This window comes from Schistocerca serialis, chromosome 4 (assembly GCF_023864345.2).
Source record: "Schistocerca serialis cubense isolate TAMUIC-IGC-003099 chromosome 4, iqSchSeri2.2, whole genome shotgun sequence".
Classification (NCBI taxonomy): Eukaryota; Metazoa; Arthropoda; class Insecta; order Orthoptera; family Acrididae; genus Schistocerca; species Schistocerca serialis.
Window position 1 is genome coordinate 838,289,815 of NC_064641.1, and position 24,964 is coordinate 838,314,778.

Below are 24,964 nucleotides of genomic sequence, written 5' to 3' on the forward strand. Positions count from 1 at the left end.
TGTTTCTTGCTGCTAACATACTTCACATACGACCAGAATCTCTTTGGATTTTCTGCCAGGTTTCGAGACAAAGTTTCGTTGTGGAAACTGTTATTGGTGTCTCGCATTGAACTCCGCGCTAAGTTTCGAGCTTCTGTAAAGGATCGCCAATCTTGGGGATTTTGCGTCTGTTTAAATTTGGCATGTTTGTTTCGTTGTTTCTGCAACAGTGTTCTAACCCGTTTTGTGTACCAAGGAGGATCAGCTCCGTCGTTCGTTGGCTTATTTAGTATAAACCTCTCAATGCTGCCGATACTATTTCTTTGAATTTAAGCCACATCTGGTCTACACTTATATTATTAATTTGGGATGAGTGGAGATTGTCTCTCAGGAAGGCGTCAAGTGAGTTTTTATCTGCTCTTTTGAATGGGTATATTTTTCGCTTATTTTTCGAGGATTTGGGGATTTCAATATTCAATCTCGCTACGACAACCCTGTGTTCACTAATCCCTATATCAGTTTTGATGCTGGTTATTAACTCAGGATAATTTGTTGCTAAGAGGTCAAGTGTGTTTTCACAACCGTTTACTATTCGCGTGGGCTCATGAACTAACTGCTCGAAATAATATTCAGAGAATGCGTTTAGCACAATTTCGGACGATATTTTATGGGTACCTCCGGAATTAAACATGTATTTTCGCCAACATATCGAGGGTAAATTAAAGTCACCGCCAACTATTATCGTATGAGCCGGGTACATGTTTGAAATCAAACTCAAGTTTTCTTTGAACCTTTCAGCAACTGTATCCTCTGAACTGGGAGGTCGGTAAAAGGATCCAATTATTATTTTATTCCGGTTGCCAACAATGACCTCTGCCCATACTAACTCACAGGAAGTAATTACTTCAGTTTCGCGACAAGTTAAACTATTTCTAACAGCAACAAACACGCCACCGCCAGCCGTGTTTGGCCCATCATTTTGGAACACCGTTAGGTTCTACGCAAAAATTTCGGCTGAGCTTATATCCGGCTTTAGCCAGCTTTCAGTGCCTATAACGATTTGACCATCAGTGCTTTCTGTTAGCGCTTGGAGCTCTGGTACTTCCCCAACACAGCTACGACAATTTACAACTGTTATACCAATGGTTTCTGTATCTATGTTCTTCCTGTGTTCAGCCTGCACCGTTTGTGACTGAAGCCCATCTTGTGTTTTCCCGAGACCCTCTAACCTAAAAAACCGTCCAGTCCACGCCACACAGCCCCTGCTAGCCGTGTAGCCGCCTCCTGCGTATAGTGGACACCTGACCTATTCAGCGGAACCCGAAACCCAACCAGCCTTTGGCGCAAGTCGAGGAATTTGCAGCCTACACGGTCGCAGAACCGTCTGAGCCTCTGATTCAGACCCTCGGCTCTGGTCAGAGGTCCGCAAATGGTCGACTATGCTGCAAATGGTCAGCTCTGCTTTCATCTTGCAAGCAAGACTGGCAGCCTTTACCACTTCCGTTAGCCGCTCGAAACCAGAGAGAATCTCTTCTGATCCAAAGCGACACATATCATTGGTACCGACGTGAGCAACCAACTGCAGTTGGCTGCACCCTGTGCATCCGGGAGGACCCTTTTCGCATCTGGAATGACTCCACCCGGTATGCACACGTAGTGCACATTGGTTTTCTAACCCTCCTTGTCAGCCAAGTCCCTAAGGGGCCCCGTGACGCGGCTTACGTTGGAGCTTTCAACTACCAATAGTCACACCCTCTGTGATTGCCCGGATCTTGAAGGCTGAGTGATTTCCTCTGAAACAGGACAGGCGACAGCATACGGTTCAGCAATAGTGTCAGCCACAGACAGCACGTGGAACCTGTTTGTCAGACAAACCGGGGAGGCCGTACGTGCAGCCGCCTGGGAAGTCTTTCGCAGCCTGCTTCGCCCTGGGGCGACCTTCCACTCGACCAGAGGTGAGGCGTCAGCCTCAGTGCGAGCAGTAACTGGGTTAGATACCGGTGAGGACCGATCGTAGGACTCTGACGCGCTGGACGTCCGTTGGTCCCCCACGGCCGGTCCACAACAGTGGTGGCCATCCACTGCAGCCTCAAGCTGTGTAACCGAAGCCATCACAGCCTGAAGCTGAGAACGAAGTGTCACTAACTCGGCTCGCATCCGCACACAACAATCGGGCTCCCTGTCCATACCAAAGACTGTGGAAAATTAAACTATCCAGATAAACGGACTATCGACACGTTCTGCGCAACTCTAATGTAGACTCTGATGAAAACGCACGAACTGTGTCTAGTAATACGCAGATATTCATGAACCTAACTACCGAAGCATTCAGGTGAAACTAAATAATTTGCCCCTGATAAGGAACTTGTAATATGTCACAAAATTGGTTTAACTTCTGACGCAAACGAAAACGCGAGAAATGTGGCTATTAGATTTTAAATTTACACTTAGAAACTTAAGAAACTAAACTATTAAAGCACACAAATGATATAATAAAATTCGCTCCTAGTTAGGAACTTGTAAATGTCACAAAAGCGGTTTACTTACCTGTTGCTGCGTCTGTCGCGGTCGGCTACTACTGCCTGACTGACTAACTAACGCCAGCAAGCGGTCACACTAGTTTTCGAAACAAGCGAACAAACGACTATCGACTCGCGCTACGGAAATATACTGCAGACCCTGACGTAAAGGCACGAACTGTGTCTAGAAATACGCAGATATTCAAGAACCTAGCTATCGAAGCAGTCAGGTGAAACCAAATAATTGCCCCTGATAAGGAACTTGTAATATGTCACAAAATCGGTCTGCTTTCTGACGCAAACGAAAACGCGAGAACTGTGGCTATTATATTTTAAATTTACACGCAGAAACTCAAGAAACTAAACTTTTAAAGCACACAGATGATATGATATGACAGACTTCGCTCCTGGTTAGGAACTCGTAAAAACCACAGAAGCGGTTTACTTATCTGTTATTGCGACTGTCGCAGTCGGCTACTACTGCCTGACGATGCAGTTCAGTTTCAGTTTTGAAATATACACTACTGGCCATTAAAATTGCTACACCAAGAAGAAACGAAGATGATAAACGCATGTTCATTGGACAAATATATTATACTAGAACTGACATGTGATTACATTTTCAAGCAATTTGGGTGCATAGATCCTGAGAAATCAGTACCCGGAACAACCACCGGTGGCCGTAATAACGGCCTTGATACGCCTGGGCATTGAGTCAAACAGAGCTTGGATGGCGTGTCAGGTACAGCTGCCCATGCAGCTTCAACATGATACCACAGTTCATCAAGAGTAGTGACTGGCGTATTGTGACGAGCCAGTTCCTCGGCCACCATTGACCAGACGTTTTCAGTTGGTGAGACATCTGGAGAATGTGCTGGCCAGGCAGCAGTCGAACATTTTCTGTATCCAGAAATGGTCCTTCAACATGCGATCGTCCATTATTCTGCTGAAGTGTAGGGTTTCGCAGGGATCGAATGAAGGGTAGAGCCACGGGTCGTAACACATCTGAAATGTAGCGTCCACTGTTCAAAGTGCCATCAATGCGAACAATGACACCCCATACCATCACGCCAGGTGATACGCCAGTATGGCGATGACGAATACACGCTTCCAGTGTGCGTTCACCGCGATGTCATCAAACACGGATGCGACCATCATGATGCTGTAAACAGAACCTGGATTCATCAGAAAAAATGACGTTTTGCCATTCGTGCACCCGGGTTCCTCGTTGGGTACACCATCGTAGGCGCTCCTGTCTGTGATGCAGCGTCAAGATTAACCGCAGCCATGGTCTCCGAGCTGATAGTCCATGCTGCTGCAAACGTTGTCGAACTGTTCGTGCAGACGTCCTCGTCTGTTGACTGAAGGATCGAGAAGTGGCGCACGATCCGTTACAGGCATGCGGATAAGATGCCTGTCATCTCGACTGCTAGTGATATGAGGCCGTTGGGATCCAGCACGGTGTTCCGTATTACCCTCCTGAAACCACCGTTTCCATATTGTGCTAACAGTCATTGGATCTCGACCAACGCGAGCAGCAGTGTCGCGATACGATAGACCGCAATCGCGATAGGCTACTATCCGACCTTTATCAAAGTCAGAAATGTGATGGTACGCATTTCTCCTCCTTACACGAGGCATCACAACAACGTTTCGCCAGGCAACGCCGGTCAACTGCTGTTTGTGTATGAGAAATCGGTTGGAAACTTCCCTAATGTCAGCACGTCGTAGGTGTCGCCGGTGGATCGTTTTCCAAACTGGGGTTCAAATGGTTCAAATGGCTCTGAGGACTATGGGACTTAACTGCTGTGGTCATCAGTCCCCTAGAATTTAGAACTACTTAAACCGAACTAACCTAAGGACCTCACACACACCCATGCCCGGGGCAGGATTCGAACCTGCGACCGTAGTGGTCACGCGGCTCCAGACCGTAGCGCCTAGAACCGCACGGCCACTCCGGCCGGCTCCAAACTGAGGTCACGAAACCTGGGGGTGATGTGCTTCAACGGGGTTTCAGGGTGGGGATGGTCGGACAATGCAGTAGATGTCGTGAGTGGTCGTCTTTCTCGTCCTGGGGAGCTCGGTGCATATGTAGCTGTATTCCGAAAAGAGCCAGCCAGTGTGTGACACTGGAGGTGGGATATGTATCAATGACGTCGGCCGGCGTCTCGAAATAGTTGCGAACTTGACGGTCAACATTACACTGAAACGAATATCCTGGCTTTTGCACAACTGGATCATAGTGTTGGCGTAAAGTATCGTGGTCCTAGCTCTCACGTTAACCAGAGCGAGGCCACCATCGCACTTCGGTAAGGTTGTGAGCGTGTGTGTGGGTGCTATTCAGTCATTCTGCGCAACGGATTAATCTGAATTGTACCCTTTAATGTGTGGCTCCTGCAAGATGCAATTTCCACCCCCACATTACTACAGAAGTCAGACAGACGCTTCTAACGTTCTAAAGAGAAAGCCTGAAAAACTTTCAGCAATTAATATCTTCTGGAGTCGTCCACTGTAAGGATATGACACAAAAATTCATAAAATTTCTTACGTAACTAGTGGGATACTTGGGTACTGGAGCAATGCTAGTTAGTGTAAGAATAACATGAAACTTCTTGCGTAACTAGTGGGATACTTGGGTACTGGAGTAGGGCTAGTTAGTGTAAGAAAAACATGAAACTAACGGAAATTATTATTTTTTTTTTGCAAAAATTCTGAGAAATCACAATGACACTTTTAGTTATGAACTGAACAAGATATTTCCAGGTTCTTTTCGGAATGTGAAGTTACCTCTTAAGGATAGGATTCGTTAATGAAATTTCTATACAAAGTTTAAGATTTTTATTGACTTGGCAGAACGGCTGAGAGCTGCGCCTGCTCAACTTGAATAATTATCCGTTAGAATGTTGCTAGGTACGGTCGAGGCTGTCGCGTGTGAAATGCAGTGAAGTGTGCTATTGTGGAGGAAATATGGGGCTCGCAAGAGCTGTAGCGCACACTACCGTAAGCTGCGATGACTGCTGTCTGCGCCGCTTGCTGACAAATAAGATAACTCTCGTTCTATCTGGATTGACCTTCGCCAATCAAACTCTCCCTACGCCTTAATGAAGTCAAGGACCCCTATTCGCCCCTAGTCTAACTATTGGCGTGGTACACCGGTCAGATAACCAGTCCACCGCGATGCCACAAAAATTCGCTCGCAGGCGTTTAACTATAACTCTGTCCGTTCACACCGCACAATAAGTGTGGTGGCCAACACAGTGAACAACGCTAAATCGCAAGGACTCAATATAGGGTCGCACTTCGATTCGCTTTCGACAGAGGTGCTCTCCCAGTGAAGTATTGAGGAGAGACTTGTACTCTAGTACACGTACGAGCGCACTCGCTCTCGTTACATGTTCTCCCTCCAATCCGAAAATCTGTAGCATCGGCGTTATCTGTCTCCCTGTGAAAACCTCTGAAACTGCGTGCTATGTTTGTAAAGAGTGCATAGGCTGGGCGCTCCCACACAATGTAGCGGAATTTGCTTTTAAGCCGGACACGGGGTCGTTCTCCCTTTCACTCGGGCAAACGCTGTCTGCTCTACGGGCGGTCGCCGGCCGACGTAGATAGGTTGACTCATCCTCTCAAGGTACCAGCCTCCTGGCGTGTGGTTTGCCTCTCCCGAACTAAAAGCTTTTGTGACCGTTGTGTCTCGAATGTGTGTGTGTACGCCAGCCTCGAGTATTTCAACCTCGGTGCGCTCTTGCGATTTATTTGTTATTTGCATATCGTTTACATGAATTCATACAACATTGACTTTATCTTATCGAGTTTGGGTTGAAATAAAGCGTCTTGATATGCGGAATATGATTGTGAGGGCGGAATATGTAAGCAATGAAGGTCAGGAGACCATCATGTCTTACAAGGTGAGGAAGCATTATACCGGACTTCAAGATGTGTCCGAAAGATACACTCCTGGAAATTGAAATAAGAACACCGTGAATTCATTGTCCCAGGAAGGGGAAACTTTATTGACACATTCCTGGGGTCAGATACATCACATGATCACACTGACAGAACCACAGGCACATAGACACAGGCAACAGAGCATGCACAATGTCGGCACTAGTACAGTGTATATCCACCTTTCGCAGCAATGCAGGCTGCTATTCTCCCATGGAGACGATCGTAGAGATGCTGGATGTAGTCCTGTGGAACGGCTTGCCATGCCATTTCCACCTGGCGCCTCAGTTGGACCAGCGTTCGTGCTTGACGTGCAGACCGCGTGAGACGACGCTTCATCCAGTCCCAAACATGCTCAATGGGGGACAGATCCGGAGATCTTGCTGGCCAGGGTAGTTGACTTACACCTTCTAGAGCACGTTGGGTGGCACGGGATACATGCGGACGTGCATTGTCCTGTTGGAACAGCAAGTTCCCTTGCTGGTCTAGGAATGGTAGAACGATGGGTTCGACGACGGTTTGGATGTACCGTGCACTATTCAGTGTTCCCTCGACGATCACCAGTGGTGTACGGCCAGTGTAGGAGATCGCTCCCCATACCATGATGCCGGGTGTTGGCCCTGTGTGCCTCGGTCGTATGCAGTCCTGATTGTGGCGCTCACCTGCACGGCGCCAAACATGCATACGACCATCATTGGCACCAAGGCAGAAGCGACTCTCATCGCTGAAGACGACACGTCTCCATTCGTCCCTCCATTCACGCCTGTCGCGACACCACTGGAGGCGGGCTGCACGATGTTGGGGCGTGAGCGGAAGACGGCCTAACGGTGTGCGGGACCGTAGCCCAGCTTCATGGAGACGGTTGCGAATGGTCTTCGCCGATACCCCAGGAGCAACAGTGTCCCTAATTTGCTGGGAAGTGGCGGTGCGGTCCCCTATGGCACTGCGTAGGATCCTACGGTCTTGGCGTGCATCCGTGCGTCGCTGCGGTCCGGTCCCAGGTCGACGGGCACGTGTACCTTCCGCCGACCACATCGATGTACTGTGGAGACCTCACGCCCCACATGTTGAGCAATTCGGCGGTACGTCCACCCGGCCTCCCGCATGCCCACTATACGCCCTCGCTCAAAGTCCGTCAACTGCACATACGGTTCACGTCCACGCTGTCGCGGCATGCTACCAGTGTTAAAGACTGCGATGGAGCTCCGTATGCCACGGCAAACTGGCTGACACTGACGGCGGCGGTGCACAAATGCTGCGCAGCTAGCGCCATTCGACGGCCAACACCGCGGTTCCTGGTGTGTCCGCTGTGCCGTGCGTGTGATCATTGCTTGTACAGCCCTCTCGCAGTGTCCGGAGCAAGTATGGTGGGTCTGACACACCGGTGTCAATGTGTTCTTTTTTCCATTTCCAGGAGTGTATAAAGTACCTGAAAGCTGCCTGCAGTCTAACTTGCCATTGTCGCAGTGATACGCAGAATCTGCAGGATGTGGGAATTCCGGACTTCCAGGTGTGTACTGACAAATGTGGTCCTCTGGCACAGATTCAGCGAACATAATAGATGGTACAGTATTTTTACCCAGATGCGTTGGAGTAGTGCCTGAAAACTGATCGTTGAGGTATGGCGAAAGTCTCGCATGCACACCACTCCGAGACAGCGGAGGGTGTCCACCAGTTGAAAGGGGACTATGCTGTCTGTGGGAAGGCAAAGGCCGATCTTCATGGCGCATGATTTTGAGACATTCTGGGTGCTCCCTGCCACCACTGTAACAGGTAATCCATTGCGTCATATATTGTATTTCGGCTGCTGAACGTACGACAAAGGCCAAGTTGTCCGCATAAGCACGGCAATGGAACATGTGCTCCCGGAGTGGAATATCCATCAAGCGTCACCGTAATCCGTAGATGACTGGTTCCATCACAATGGCATAAAGCACGGTCGACAGCGGGAAATCCTCCCGTACTGGGCGTTCGATCCATATAGATTTGTAAGTCTTCCGTTGACGAGAAGCTTAGATGTCGCCCCTCGAAGGAGACACATGGTCACTTGTTTGAAATATGGGGGAATTTCCATCCGGTCCATTGCTGCATTGAGAAAAGGATGAATGACGCGGTCAAACGCTTGCTTGGAATTAATGGGGATTAAAACTCCTGGCAAACGGAACTGTGTTGCAACGACGATCAAGTCTCGATATTGACTGAGGGGAAGTCCGGGTGTTATTATCGCCACCTAAGGATGTTTGTTCATGGGACACAAAATGTTGTAACGTAAGTTTGAGTGGTATAGCTAGAAGTTGCGTGAAAATCTTGGAAACGGAATTTAATAACGTGATCGGATGATAACGATCAAGCTGTGATCCTCGTGCAGGTTTCAGGATTGGTATAAGTAAGCCTTACATGAACGTTGGTGGCGGTAGTGCCGCACTGGACAACTGTTACCACAACATGTCCCTCCATCGTGGGAACGTCAGATCTTGGAAGGTTCTGTAAAACTCTAGCGGCGAACCACTCGTGCCGGGAGATCTTTGGCCACAGCTGGAAGCATATCATCAGTGGTCACTTCTGCAGTAAGGAGTGTTACTGCTGCAGCGTCTAGTGTGTGATGGATCTCCTGGGGAACCACGGCAATAGGCTATGCACTGGCTGGTAATTATTGATAGTGTGTTATGAAGGCATTGGCGATGGAAACTAGTGACGTCAACTATCGTCCATCAGGTAGGTCTAAAGCTGACATTAAGGCCTGTCGACATCGTCGAACATTTAGAACGATATGATGAATAGGAGGATCTTCACCGCTAATCTTGTCTTGACTGCGTGCTCATATAATGACTTCTTCCAAACGGCACCTGATCAAGGCTAAAATTTTTGCTTTCTTGCGTTGAGCTTCTTTTTCATGGCCCATGGATGTGGGCGGTTGGTCCATGAGGTCGCGTAGAGCGCTGTAGTAGAAATCTGTTGGGTGGTCGTTTCACCTGGCTTTGGCTGTACCATACTGTGTCAAGGTAAGGCGGATGGCCGGTTTGACGCACGGTATCAACAACTGTAATGTGGTTTCGTAACGCATGATGCCTTTGACACAAGCATGGCATGTGTCTGTGACCTGTTGTTGACATTTGGAGTCTTGCTATAGGATGGCGTTGAGTGCCCAAGATCCTGCACTGCGCCATATAGATTATCTACGAAGGTTGATGGTGCAGATCTAGATGTCACGATCCAAAAAGACGGACAGTCAACGTTCCGCATCGAGAAGATCCGATGTCAGAGCGTCAGCAGTATATATTTTGTTGAGTTGGCTGGCGAAGTGGCTCGTGGTGTGAGTATGCCCCGGGTGGTCACCGTGTGTTGCTCGACGAGACGAAGGTGGCGGACGAGAAAGCGAAGTTTGAGGCATGTGGTGAAATCTGGACATTGGTCTGTACGCTTGAGAACACAGTTGAAATCTCCGCCTGCGATGATATAATGGTATCTGCCGAGAAATAAAGCCGTGATATCTTCTACGTAGAACTGAGACTGATCCTTGCGTTTATCTGTACCTGATGCGGCCTAGAGATTTATGATTCTGGTTCCCTCAGCTGTCAGGACCATTCCTCACGTCACTAGTAGATATGCGACAACGGAAACTGAAATCCCTTTTCAGAGGAGGATGGCCGCAGATGTGTGTTCCATATCCATCAGGGCGAAGTACGTCTCATATCCATTAGACTCAGAGCAAGTTGCTGTCCTCAGTTCTTGTAGCAGGGTGATGTCGATTTGCGCTGCTCTTAGCGTGTGGTGGAGTAGTTGAAGTTTAACGTGGAAGGCGATGCTTTTTGTGTTGACAGCAGCTATTTGGTACACCTGGTGGAGGACCCATGTTGTCCATATGTTCATAGCTGCTGAAGGCTGTCATGGAGGACTGTGGAAGATCATAGCGGTTGCAGGAGTCATCGTGGGAATATCCCCCATCTTGGTGTTGGTCTAACGGAGAAACAGCCCTCATTTCCGCGTCGGGTGGAGATTGCAAATCCCTGTCATCTGCCCGTGATGACGGTCCGTCATGTTCATCTTTGGTGAGAGGTGGCGGCGCTGGCCGAGTCTGCTCAGTCGCTTCGGCGATGATGGTCTTGGTAACGGGAAAAGATTTATCTTGAATGCCATAAAATTAAGGCGCCGCGTCTTCACCCCACGAAGGTGCCTAAGAGGCCGATTGTGATATCTTGTGGTGTTTCTTGTGGCGTTTGGGCGACTTTTGCTTCTGGTGATGTGTATCGGAGTCTGAAGAGGGAAGAGATTCGCGTAGATCCAGTACATAAGCAGCAGCTGGTATAATGCAATTGGGCCGTGGTTGGCTCGCGTTGATGCCGTTTGGCATTTTGTCACAATCGAGTGGTGTCTTATCTCTCCCTGAGTTACTACCATAACGAGTTGCTGACTTGGCTCCGTCAGTGGCAGCAGCAGCGCTTATCGATACTAGTACTGCTGTACCATCTTTGGTGTGACCGCTATATTTCCGTGTGTGATGTGTGTGGCAGTCGGTTGGTTGGGACACAGCAGCGAGGAAGTCTCCGTGGCACAAGGTCAGGCCGGGACCACTGGCGGTGTGCACGCGCGGTCGGATTGTCAGGCGCTAGCTGCGAGAGCTACAGAGTTCGTTGTCCACCGAACCTGGACACTGAAGTTGAATGATCAGTTAATCTGTTATGAAACCTCAGCTGTTGTGACATCTCTTCGTTCATTGCCGGTTGTTGCTTCCTGGGCCGTTCCGGCTAGCAGCAACGTATTGCGTGTTGGATTGGGCGAAATTTTGCAGCCGTCTTCCTGTATGGTGTTTAACTATTAAATTGGTTGTTACTTATCAGTGAAGTGCACCAGCGGTATTTTCTGCTTTGTGGCCGTTAACGCACCAGTTACCAGCCCTGGTTGTTAGCGTAGTTTTTTGTCAGTGTGTCTTTCCTCGCCGTGTTGATGCTGTCTGGCGTGGCGTGTAGTTCGACAGCCTTTTAGCTGTTTGTTCATGTTTTTTTCTTAGGAGTGGTTGTTGTGCCTTTGCTGGATTTAGACGCCAATTTTGAAGACGTAGTGCTGCTGGTATCTTCGTCCTCGGCTGGTATTTTCCGTTGTCATGGCGTTGGTTGGGCGGAAAGGAATTGATTAGGTTGCTGGTCGGTCCTTGAGCCGTCCCTGGGTCGAGTTGCCATCCGATTATTTAACCCTACTCTTGGCTGCCTGTCTCACCTCACCTTACGTTACAGATACCTCCTCAGGCCGACCCTTGGAACACTTATGAGCACCACTGTGCTGTTGGTTTTAGACTGTGAGTTCCTTTTTAGTCTGATGTACTGTGTGAGGCCTTCAGCCATCTATTAATTTAGTTTGTTTTAATTTTAAAATTAGGCATTCAGGCGACTTAAATTAAAATTTGAAGACTGATTTGTTTTAAAACTAAATTTTGAAAGTTTGTTCTATCTGAAATTCTTGTTATCCAGTCCTTAAGCTCTGAGTTGTTCAGTGCACAGTGTGGGGCCTTCAGCCGAGATTTTAAATGAAATAATTTTAAGATAAGGCCTTCAGCCGACTTAAATTAAAATTATGAAAATTGATTTGTTTAAAACGAATTTTTCTTAAAAAATTTGCTCTAGCTGAAATTCTTGTTATCCAGGCCCTAAGCCCTGAGTTGTTCAATGCCTTGTGGTGGCCTTCAGCCGAGCATTCACGTGAAATATTTTTTTAAAGTAAGGCCTTCAGCCGCGTGTATTCTTTAAAGCAATTTTTATAACTTGTGTTCAGACCTTCAGCCGTTATTGTTTTTGGTGTGGTTTTGGGCCTTCAGCCCAGGAGGTATCGCAAGTTTTCGTAACTAGGCCTTCAGCCTTATTGTTTTAATTTGATCCTTTTAAGGCAATGTGTGATTAAGTGGTACTTAGGAAAATAGAAGTTTGTGTGTCTTGTACAACTAACAGTAACTGATTATGGCCCCACACCACAACTATTACCTGATCCGCTCTATCCTGCGAGAACAGATTTCAGCGGTCTTCAGTCTCCATAAGACTTTCGCCGGTATCCTTGTGAACTTTGAGCGTGGGTGTGTATGGTTAGAAGCCATATTCGAGGGCGGCGCTGTGGGTGGCAAGGTCCTGTGACGCCTTCGGTTGTATCGGTCCTGTGAGAGCGGCCTGAACTGTGTCTTGTGACGATTTGACGTGCAGTGCCGCCGCATAGGTGATCTGAAATTCGGCTGTGGTTCAGTCGGCGTTCATGTCGTTGCGTCGTAGTTGTGTGGAGCAGCGTTGTTGGTATTCATTATGGACGTGGCCTTCTTTCCTACAACCGGAATGTGTTCGAGGTTGTCTATTGTAAATCACCACTGCTCGGCTCCCGCCAGCAAAAATGTGTGATAGGACGTGCCAATTGAGGTCTATTCCGACTTGTCTCACACCATTAAGCACCGGATATGTCGTAAATTGTGCCCGCGTTTCGGCTACGTGACTGTTCACTTTTCCATACGGGCTTAGCGCCGCCATGATTTCGTCTTCTTGTTCGAAAACACGGATCGTTCGAAGGCCCAATCCTGCATGGTCCACATCCACAGCCCGATGCTGTCGTCAGAGTGTCGAAATCTGAGTCAGTGTCGCGTCCGATGTATAGTATCATTGCATCGGAAGTCATCTTAACATAATCGACACTGCTGACAATCGATGGGCGAATGCCGATGAGATCGTCACGGGCGTCTTGACATCATTATGCAGTAAGTGCTCGACGGCCATTGCTGTACGTTCTGCATATTTATTCCAAAAGGTGAACTTAAGAGTGTTCTTCCGGTAAGGGTTGGGCATGGTAGTTTGTTCGAGGTCCGCACTGCGGAACCGCCAAAGGTAGACTGGCCGCCTCGGCCATCCGAGCACGCCTCCAAGAGCGACCCAGACTTCCATATGTCTTACTGTCTACGTCCCATACTGCTCTCATGTAAACCGAATAATTACCGTGCAAGGATACTGTTTTGCTTGTCAGATTGCCTTGCTCTGGAATGAAATACAGCAGGGAAATAACTACATTTACAGTGTCTGTATAGTTCGATGCAACATTCCTTCCACATACATGCATGTAAAGTTTCACCACTACACGGAACACAAACACGAAACAACAACATCAAACAGTCCAGGGACCGTACAGATGTAGAAATACGGTGCGCTGTAAGATAAAGAGCATTGCTGGTTTACATTTCGAATCGAAGATACGGAGTACGTAATATGAAGCGCGTTTCAAAGACCTTACATCAAACTTCGATGGGTGAACAACTTTTTTGTGGGGACAAAATCTTAGCTGATGCTTTCTGGCAGTGCTAGGTGACCACTGGTATTCGCCGTCAATGGGATGATGAGAATTCTCCGAAAGAGCGGCATCTACACTAACCAGCCAAGACATTATGATCACTGGCCATTGTGACGAAGGATGTGGGATGCTGCTTGCTGGCGTTGCAACCACGTGACGCGGTAACAAAATTATGTAAGCGGAGCAGACACGGACGGGGGATTACCCTAGCAAAGAAATGGGCTGCAAATGGGGAAATCCACTGACATAAGCGACTTTGCCAAAGGGCAGATTACTATTATGCAGAGCCTGTGAACCTCGAAAATTGCGAAGCTGATCGAATGTTGACGTGCTACCGTCGTGAGCACACACGGAAAGAGGTAGGAGGACAGTGAAACTACCACTGGTTGCACGTCCACGTCTCTTCACAGAATGTGGGATTCAGAGGCTTGTCTGCTCTGTCAAGTAGGATAGGCGGTGATCTGTGGCATCTTTGCCAAAAGAGTCACTGATGGTGCACGTACAAGTGTTTTGGACCACACCGTTCATCGTTGTTGAACTTGGAGCTCCACAGCAGACCACCATTACGAGATCACATGTTGACCCACCGACATCGTCAGTTACTATTGTAGTGGGCACGGGATCTCCAGGGTTCGACTGTCGATGAGTGGAAATGTATCGGTCGATGGTCGATGGTCGTCTCCCCAAACGCTGTCATCGAGGTGAATGGGGGCTCGAAATCTGCAGCGCGCCACGCACGCAGGCTGGTAGAAGCAGTTTTATGCAACAGGAGGTGTTCTACTGTGCTTGCATGGACCTGTGGTAGTAATCGAAGACTCGCTGACAGCTGCGAACTAACTGCATCCCTTCCTGCTTGATGTCTTCCCCGGTGACGATGTTATCTTTCAAAAAATGGTTCAAATGGCTCTGAGCATTATGGGACTTAACATCTGAGGTCATAAGTCCCCTAGAACTTTGAACTACTTAAACCTGACTAACCTAAGGACATCACACACATCCATGCCCGAGGCAGGATTCGAACCTGCGACCGTATCGGACGCGCGGTTCCAGACTGTAGCGCCTAGGACCGCTCGGACACTCCGGCCGGCGATGTTATCTTTCATCGGAATAATTGTCCGTTCTTGGAGCCAAAAACGTGCTACACTGGTTTGAGGAGCATTGTAGTGAACTCACGTAGGTGTCACGGCGACCATATTCGCCTGATGTAAATCCTGTGGAATCCATCTGGATCCCTATCTGGCGCCATCACCGCGTGCGCTTATCAGCGGCTCGTTGTTTACGTGAATTACATGACCTGTGCGTATACACGTAATGCCACAAACCTCCACAAACCCACCAACAAACTGTCGGATCCCTGATAAGCAGAATCAGTGAGATATTTCATTTATTTCGTTATCCCATGAACAAACATCCTTAGGTGGCGATAATAACATCCATACTGCCCTCAGTGAATATCGAGACTTGATCGTCGTTGCGCTGGCCGCTGTGGCCGAGCGGTTCTAGATGCTTCAGTCCGGAACCGCGCTGTTGCTACGGTCGCAGGTTCGAATCCTGATTCGGGCATGGTTGTGTTTGATGTCCTTAGGTTAGTTAGGTTTAAGTAGTTCTATTCTAGGGGACTGATGACCTGAGATGTCAATTCCCATAGTGCTTAGAGCCATTTGAACCTTTTGATGGACCAACAAGCTTTTAAGCAGGTAGTTGGCTATGAGCACTGTGGGACTTAATATTAAGCAGGTAGTCATAATGTTTTGGCTCACCAATGTACTAATCAGGAGAGCCGCATATTACTTACCTTACTAAACTGATAATGATTTTCAACAAGAAAGCCTTTAGAATGAGTGTCTCTAAGAGAAGAAAGATATTTCACAAGCGACTCAGGAACTTCAATTTTGCTGGGCGTACGCCTTCTATACACACGTCGCGTAGTACATATGGCCTGTTCCTTTACAAGGGCATATCCAATAATGAAAGACGCCTCGCGTCGCCAGGGAACGTCAGCTTACATTTTGTCTCCAACAGAAGCTGTTCCTCATGACCTGATCCGTCACCGTTAGACGATTGCTGCAAAGACTTTCAAACACCTTTTATACATGTAAGCGTATAAATCTGCACAATCTTTTCGCATAAAAATGTCATTATTGAAAAAGACAAAATCTTATTAAATTATATTTCAGCATATTTATTTGTTAGTTTACCGGTTTGGTTAATTGTGAGTTCAAAAAATGGTTCAAATGACTCTAAGCACTATGGGACTTAACATCTGAGGTCATCAGTCCCCTAAACTTAGAACTAATTAAATCTAACTACCCTAAGGACGTCACAAACATCCATGCCCGAGGCAGAATTCGCATCTGCGACCACAGCAGCAGCGCGGTTCCGGACTGAAGTGCCTAGAACCGCTCGGCCACAGCGGCCGGCAATTATGAGTTGTTACATGATTTAGACCCTAGGGAATCGAGCTACTCCTCCAGGCCCCGAAGACCCAAGATACTAAAGAACAGATTCTAGTAAAAGATAGATATGCCCTTGGATGAAACAGGGCATAGATACCCCGCAACGTGCATATGGAATGTGTGTTGCCTTATGATGCATTTACGTATACAAGTGAAAGGGCGTAGGCCCAGCAAAATTAAGTTTCTTGAATCGCTTCTGAAATATCTTTATCCTCTTAGAGATACTCATTCTCACGGTTTCCTTGTTAAAAATTATTAGTAGTTTACTAATTCTGCTTGAGAAGGTTCAAAAAACTGTCTCATCTTTGCCATTGAATATGTTCTGCCCATGTTTCCTGTTGTGCATAAAAATATTGAGTTCTTCATACTGGTTCTATCTGTGGCGTTAGTTTTGTTTATGAAGTACATCAGGTTATTATCTATATTGTCTAAAACACCTCCCATGTAGTTAATGTGAGTAGCTATGGCAAATTTATCGGTGGTGTAGTACCTAATGCGTTTATGTACTCCCTAAATATAGATCGGGAGCTTTGTCTGGTCTGACTACATATTGCAATGGGCACTCAGTGCAGTTTATCGTGTAGATGCCCAATTTGGAAAATTTTGCTCTGTTGGTTTTTATCTTGTGTGACAGCCTGGTTTACTGTCGGCAGAAAAATCAACTTTTACGTGCAGTCATCAGGGTACACGAATGGGCCTTCAGCTCTGATAGTCCATATCGATGATGTTTCGTTTAATGCTTCGCACGCTGACTTTTTTTGATGGCCGTGCATTGAAATATGCAGCAATTTGCGGAAGACTTGCATTTCTGTCACGTTGAACGATTATCCTCAGTCGTCGTTGGTCACATACTTGCAGGATCTTTTCTGGTGGCAGCAATGTCGTAGATTAGATGTTTTTTCGGATTCCTGATATTCACGGTAGACTAGTGAAATGGCCGTACGGGAAAATCCCGATTTCATCGCTACCTTGGAGATGCTGTGTCCCATCGCTCGTGCACCGACTGTAAGGCCTCGTTCAAACTCACTTAAATCTTCATAACCTGCCATTGTAACAGGAATAACCGATCTAACAACTGCGCCAGACACTTATTGTCTTACATAGGCGTTGCCGACCGCAACGCCGTATTCTGCCTGTTTACATGTCTCTGTATTTGAATACGCAAGCCTACATCAGTTTCCCTGGCACTTCAGTGTACCTATTCCTTTTCTAATTGTCTTGGACATCATATTTATAAATGCAGTTTTAAAACCATTAGCACCTGTTATTTGTTCAGTTATTCCAATTTCATTTTGAAGCATTTCACTCCTCAGTGGAATACCGTGTCCTCTGTGTACAATGATCTGCTGCTCATTTGTGTGCGTGAGGGTGACATGAAGTTACATGGATGTTTGTGCCTTTGGCAGTAGGTTTGCTGTAGACGTTATTAATATGTTCGTTGTTTTTTTTCAGCGATGGTAAAGTCAAGAAAGTTTATTCAACGCTGACACTCACATTCATATGTGAGATGAATGTTCTTCTGCATATTGTTGAATGCTTTAATTAGTGCATGCACTTCTTTCTAGTTTTCCCATCTTTATCATTAATAACAAGTCATCCACATATATTTTCTAGAACTTAATATCTTGTAAACATACGATGTTATTGTTAATTAATTTTTGTTCGCGTAGTTTAGAAGGAAGTCAGTCATGGTCCAAGATATGCTGAAGCCAGTGCTAGGTCATTTGGCAGTGATACATTTTCAGCTGCCGACACTTAAATAACTCATAACATGTTAAAACTATTAGTTGATTTTATTAAATTGAAAAAAATTGAAACAAATGAACAACGAAAAAAGGAAACTAAATTGCTTTTAAATCTTTGAAATTACTTCGTCTAGGTCACAGACATAATCACTTATTACAACCTCAACATCCCTCCTCAGGTCAATCGTTTTACATTTAACATCAACAGAACTTAAGATAAACCCAACAAGCTTCTCAGAGCGCTGAATCTAGAGATGTGCAAGCATTTGGTAAAGGTATCTGCAACCTGGTCCTCCAGCCGCGCGGTCTACGGTGTTTTGTCACGGTCCGTGTGGCTCCCAACGTCGGAGGTGCGAGTCCTCCCTTTTGCATGGATGTGTGTGTCGTCCTTAGCATAAGTCAGTTCAAGTTAAATTAAGTAGTGAGTAAGCTTAAGGACCGATGACCTCAGCAGTTTGGTCCCATAAGGCTTACCACAAATTTCCAATTTCCAAACGTACATGCTCGACGGCGATGATTTTGCAGTGGTGAAGCTGACGCACAAAGTTACATTGAACGTTGATGTGCCTCGATCGACGATGTTCCCATTTCTTCACTAGCTGTATACTGGACTAATTACCCTTGAATATACGAATTTATGACTGGAGTTGAATTCGAATATCATCCATCAAGTGTTTCTGTAGTAGCTGTTGCCAGAGCTACGTATTCCGCCTTTCTACAGGACAAAGCAACACTGGTCTGTTTCTTCGTTGTCCAACAGACGGTGTTTCCAAAAAATTGTAACAGATAACCACAGGCTATTCCAGTTTGCATCAGCATAGTCCAGAAAAACTTTCAAATTCCCTTTTCGATAACGTTGTTTCATGTCGATTGTTCCTTAGATATATCTCAAAGCTAGGAAGTTGACCACAGCACACAAATCAGGTCTTGTTGCTCTCATTGCGTGCATCAAATATCCAATCAACTCTCTGCATGGCTTATTGATCTTTTTTCCTTCCTTGTTTTCCAGTTTAACTTCCATAGATGCCTTGACCGGGTTACAATCTTGCACGTTGAATCGTTGCAGCAGACTCGTCAAATATGACGTTTGGCTCAGATACATTTCTTCTTTGGTCCTTGAAATCTCGATTCCCAAGCATGACTGTGGTTATCCCTGATCCTTTACTTTAAACTTCTCTTTAACTTGAAATTCACTTTGCTCATATCCTCTCTGTTATATCCTACCATTAGAATGATACCAATATAGAGTATTATTCCAGTAACAAGTACCTCTAAAATTCTGTAATAAAGACATAGGGGTAAGAAATGTTTGAATAGAATGATTTAGGGCTTGTGGTGCTTTCTTAAGCCGTATAAAGACCTCTTTAACCTGTAAACCAAACCAGTTGTGTCTTTTAGTTCTTCAAGAATACCCACTCCTTCAGGAATAACTCTGTATATTTGCTACTTGAGTAAGCCATGAAAAAAACCTTGGAGACATCAAGTTGTTTCAGAACTAGTCCTTATTGGATTGCAATTACTAGCATTAGTGTAAGAATTAAAAGTCGAGCCACAGGAGCAGATATTTTCTCGTAATCAAATCCTTTACCCCCAATTTAACTTTGTGTCATGATATTTCCATTATTGTCCCTCTTAAATTTGGACACTCACTTACTGCCTAGGCCCTTCCATCCACGGGTAATTTAACAAAGATCTAAGTCTTGCTTTCCGTTATAGAGTCAGTTTCATCCAGTATAGTTCTATATCAGTTTTCCTTATCTTAACTAGTTTCAGTTTCCTCGTAGTTTTTCGGTACATCGTCATTAAATGATTCAGCATTCAGTGCAGGAACAGCTTAGTCATCCAGGTATTTGGGAGGGTTCCTCTTCCTGGTAGAAATGCTTCTTTTTCAGTTTCCTCTTCGTCACTGGTCAGTTCTAGTATGGGAATTCTTTTATGACACCTATCATTTGATTTAACATTTTCTTCGGTGAATTCTCCTTCATTACCGTCTTTGTGTTTCTTCTTGGATGATTCCCGTACAGGTTCCAGAATCGAGTTCTCAAAGTCAAATCTTCCTTCGTAGAAAACAATGGGCCTCCTTGTGAGTATTTTACCTTTCTCTGGACACCAAATTCTGTAGCCATTAGGACAGTAGCCAGTGAAGTAGCACTACAAGGACTTGCTCTCCCTGTTCTCAATTCCGTTGTACCAATAGAGAAGAAATTAAGGAATGCACCCAGATATTCTCATCTTATTCAAGTTAGGTTTCTCGTTGTACCACAAAGCTGCACGAACCTTTCCTGCCAAAGCTGCAGGTGGACTTGTTTTAAATACGTATATGGCAGTACGAACAGCTTCTAACCAGAACGTCTTACTTAATTTACAATGAAGTATCAAACAGCGAGCTATCACTCCGAGACACCACTTTGCTGAGGAGTATATCTGATAGTATACTCAAATTGTATTCCTCGTTCTTCAAAAAACTACTTCAACTCTTTCGACATGAATTCAGATCACTGTCGCAGCGCAATCTGCTGGCCTTCAATCTGAAATGAGCTGTAGCCATGGCCTGAAACATCTTCAGGCAGCCAGATACCTCCGTCTTCGTGCATAGGCCACTGTGAAACACATAAAATCGTCGACGAACGTGAGCAGATACTTCTTTCCGTTGAACGGTACCGGTGAGACTGGCCCACAGGTCACTGTGAATCACCTTAAGATGAAGGTGGCACGTTTCGTAGTGTGACTGTATGACAGCTTTGATTGTTTTCCTCCGATACAGTCTGAGCATCGTTCCATGGGGTTGTTAAACTGCCCAGTTCCTTACCATCAACTTGTGATTGGCGCGTTGAATGCTGTCATAACTCAAATTGCCTAATCTGTTGTGCCACTGTTTCACGTTAATGTCAGTTGAAAAATCTGGCAAGGCTTTACAATGTAAAAAATTAAACAAGTGTGATACTAAAACCATTCACTACCAGTTATCTGACAATAAATTATAATTAAGATCAGGCACAGATAAAATATCTGTAATCGTTATCTTAAGTTCCTTTCCTTTAATTTCTCTTTTTACTTTAGCCTTGAGAAAAATGGCTGGCTTAGCTACTTTAACTTTAAATGGATATTCCAGTCTTTTCAAATCAGTGAGACGTATCTCACCGTTAATAAAGTGTTCCGTTGCTCCAGAATGCAAGAATCAATTTATGTTGTTTGCTGACTGATCTTCACTTGACGCAGCAAAGCAAAAACCATCTTCCTGTTTGACGTTAGCCAGGATCACTGAGTTACTGGTTCCTGAGTTCTGGTTTGCTAACTTACCTCTGCAGTTAGCCATTTTATGGCCAGGCTTTCCTCAACGATGACACGTAGAGCTGTATGAGTTCCTTGTTGATTTATTGTTTTACTGGCGTGTTTTCCTTATTTCGTTGAGTCTGCAAGGATGTACGAGGCGGTGTATCATCATTTTTGCCATTCCCGACGACTGTCTTCTGTTTCGATTCTTCATTCTGCAACCTGTTTTTCACGCAGTTCAACGTCAAGTCTTTCATTGAGAGCGTTTCGATTGCAGTGACCACTACACTTGTTATTCCGCAGGCTTCGTTAAAAGTAGGTGGCACACGAGTTGATTACTTCGACAGTAGCTCCCGTCGACCGTAAATCTGGAATAAATTTATCGAACTTTAGAGGGCGATTAACTAGCAAATTTTTAGTTGCATTAAATTTCTTAGTTAACAATTGCTCTCTCAGCACAAGTTGACTAGCAATTCCTTTTCTCCCGAACACATTGCACAGATATATCCGTAAATAAAAGAAGTTACCTATTTTCCGCATATTCCAAGTGATTGTCGGCAATATATTGACTAAGATGAGACTTATATTTCCTATCTTGCTTAGCCAATTCAGCCAATCGTGTTTCCTTTGCGACACACTGCGTGCCCCCCTCTCCTCCACAAATTCCACCTTTGTGAGATAATGCGCTTGCACAAATAGTAAAAGTTCCAGTTCCTTGAGAAGAGTTCCCATTATGAATTTTCAATTGTTATAATTTGTTCCATCGAATAAAGGAATACGATATTTTTCCACTTCAATTGCCATTCCGAAAGACTTTTAATTGAGAGTCCACTCGTGGCCAGGTATTTTATTACAAATTCTGTTTTAAAACTAACTTAGGCCTATAATCTGATAAATTTTCAGTTTCTCACACTTAATAACTCAACAAATTTTAAAACTATTAGTTGATTTTATAAAACTGAAAAAACTGAGAAACGAAGAATGGCAACAAGCGTGCTTTTAAGTCTTTGAAATTACTTATCGCAAGTCATAGCTATAATCATTAAATTGGAATCTCAACAGGCACTTGGTACATTTATCACTGAAGACGTCAAATAGTTGTAATGTAGTACCGTTTCGAATAAGTCAATGAATTCAGCAATTTCAGACATTGAGAGCCTTTTATGTTTTAAAAATTGTGTTGAATAGCTTCCATTGCTTCATCTATGGGGTTAGATACTCGTGTGCTGTAGTAAACCGCTGGGGCATTGTTCTCCAATCTGTCTCAGTTACTAATGGACTTTCATGAAACATAAGTTGTCTTCGGTACACGTGGGTGCAAGAACTGATTTTTCAAATGGCCAAAGCTATTAAATTTTCCTGCTAATATATCTTGAGTTTTCCGTTAATAGTTCAGGTCATACAGTTACATGGAGGAAACAAGGATCGGCGTTCTTCAAGTGCGATACTTGTATGTGCATCTGTCTTGAATAATTTACAGGATCTTATACCACATGTCCTGTTTTCACTCTATTATCTGTAAGTTATAACCTGGTTTCTAATTGATATATCCATATTGTGCTGCTGTAAAACATAGCTACAGTTGAGAGATAAACCCCTCCCGTGCGTACCTTTGAAGGGAATGAACACAGAGCAAAGCAGTCATTGAAATATCTGACGCGAACGGCGTTAACACCAACAATCCTCTGAGTCTATCAATGTGGCGGCTACATTAATTCAAGAATTCTTAGACTAGTAGGCACGACGTCGTGTACCGAGGCACAATAGGAGATCATTCACTCATTCATCGCTGAGCTAATGCAGCATCTGTAATAACATCGACATCAATGAAAGCTAAACATTAAGCTTTGTGATATACCAGCCTAACGAAGCGCTCAAACTGCCGCTCAGACAAAAAAGCCGCCTGGCACCGATGCTGGCAAACACGTGGGCAGTCTGGAGCCGAGGAAAGCCAAAGGGTGCTTCTCAAGCCTCCTTCGTATGTCCGAACAGGTAACGAATCGATCTTTGATCCACACCCGTTCTGCCAGGCTGGAGTGAAAAAACACATTTGCAGAGTCAAAGGCACATTTCGAAAGCAGGGACGATAAAATGATACTTCCATGGAGCATAAGACAGCAGCGCTTAACAGACAAGACACAATTTGCCAGGCGAGGGAGTGCCTACTAAGAGTAACTTTCGTGGCGGTTGGGTATGGTCTTTCTACCACAGCATTGGCAGGTAGTACGCAAAAGGTAAGACAGACGTTGCAAAATAATTTGATTGGCCAGAAGAAGAAGATGAGCTGGCCAATCAGGTGCATGGTCACACTCTACAGAAGGCTAGGAAAGAGGTCTTTCTAGTGAGTGGACTTGACCTCGAGGCATCAAAGGAGACACTTACTGACGAGATTCGATACCAGAGACTGAACTTAGAGACCCCAGAGCACAAATCTGGATGAGAGTGTTCGTGAGACTTGGTCTCTGAGCACCTCTGCCTCTGACACCAAAAGACACGGATCGCTCGCCGCTTTCTACCACTGCCGGGAGATGCAGCAGGGCGATTCCTGGACGCCTCGAGCCCGCTGCCAGCAGCCCGACAATGGCCAAGTGAATGACTTGCACTACAGCGCTCCCATCAAAGTCTGCCTGTCAGTTCTGTCCGCCTCTTTGCAACTACGACTAAAACCCTAGTAGCGACCCTGAGAAAATTTTTATTGATAATGAGCAAATTACTATTTTATTTAATTGGTAATAATGAAAAGAGGTCAAGCCTTCTGTAACAGAAATTTGTTACGTATTTATAGCTGAAGTCCAAAGCACTTTTGTTTGTCAAAATAAATGTTTGTGACAATCTTACTACGCTCTTGCTGGCGACCTCATTCCCTCTGTTTGCCGGCCGTTGTGGCCGAGCGGTTCTAGGCGCTTCAGTCTGGAACCGCGCGACCGCAACGGTTGCAGGTTCGAATCCTGCCTCGTCCATGGATGTGTGAGATGTCCTTAGGTTAGTTATGTTTAAGTAGTTCTAAGTTCTAGGGGACTGATGACCTCAGATGTTAAGTCCCATAGTGATCAGAGCCATTTGTACCCCTCTGTTTATCATGCAAATGCAACACTATGATAATTAATAAATGTCAGAACGATAAGAACGCTACCTAAAGCAGGACTGGCCTCAGCTGAAATCAGTTGCTACAGCTTCCTGTATCGGGAAATACAAAGCCGAAGTAATTGTGTCCGACCAGATACGTGTTTGGCTGAAACTAAAAGAAACTAGTGGCTTGTTCATCCATGTGTGAAACAGTGCACTAACAGACTCTACTGTATTCTGTAGCATATATCATATAACAACATCTTGTAAGACGTCAACCAAGCTAACAACCTACACTGTGCTAAAATAAAATTATAATCACTGCGTACAACATGCTGAGTAGTGCAACAGCCACAAGGTTTAATGTTGCCATCTCCTCGAGACGCTCCAGTCACTTCTTCCAGTCCTGTAGGAATCACTCTCACTCCTATTTTGGAAATCTCTCCAGTGACTCCTCCTGTTATTCCCATGACGAACCTCGTGTGATGCTTGTCATCTGCAATCAAACCATCCGTTTCCTTGTTGCCTCAGATTAATTGGAGAAGAACCTTTGTCCTTTCGACCACGCCCATCTGTTCTCTGCAAGTTGTATACCACAACTCTTGCAGTTAGCTACGCATCTTTTGAGATTACTGTTACACCATCCAACTAGAACCCGCCTGTAGTATGCAGGTAG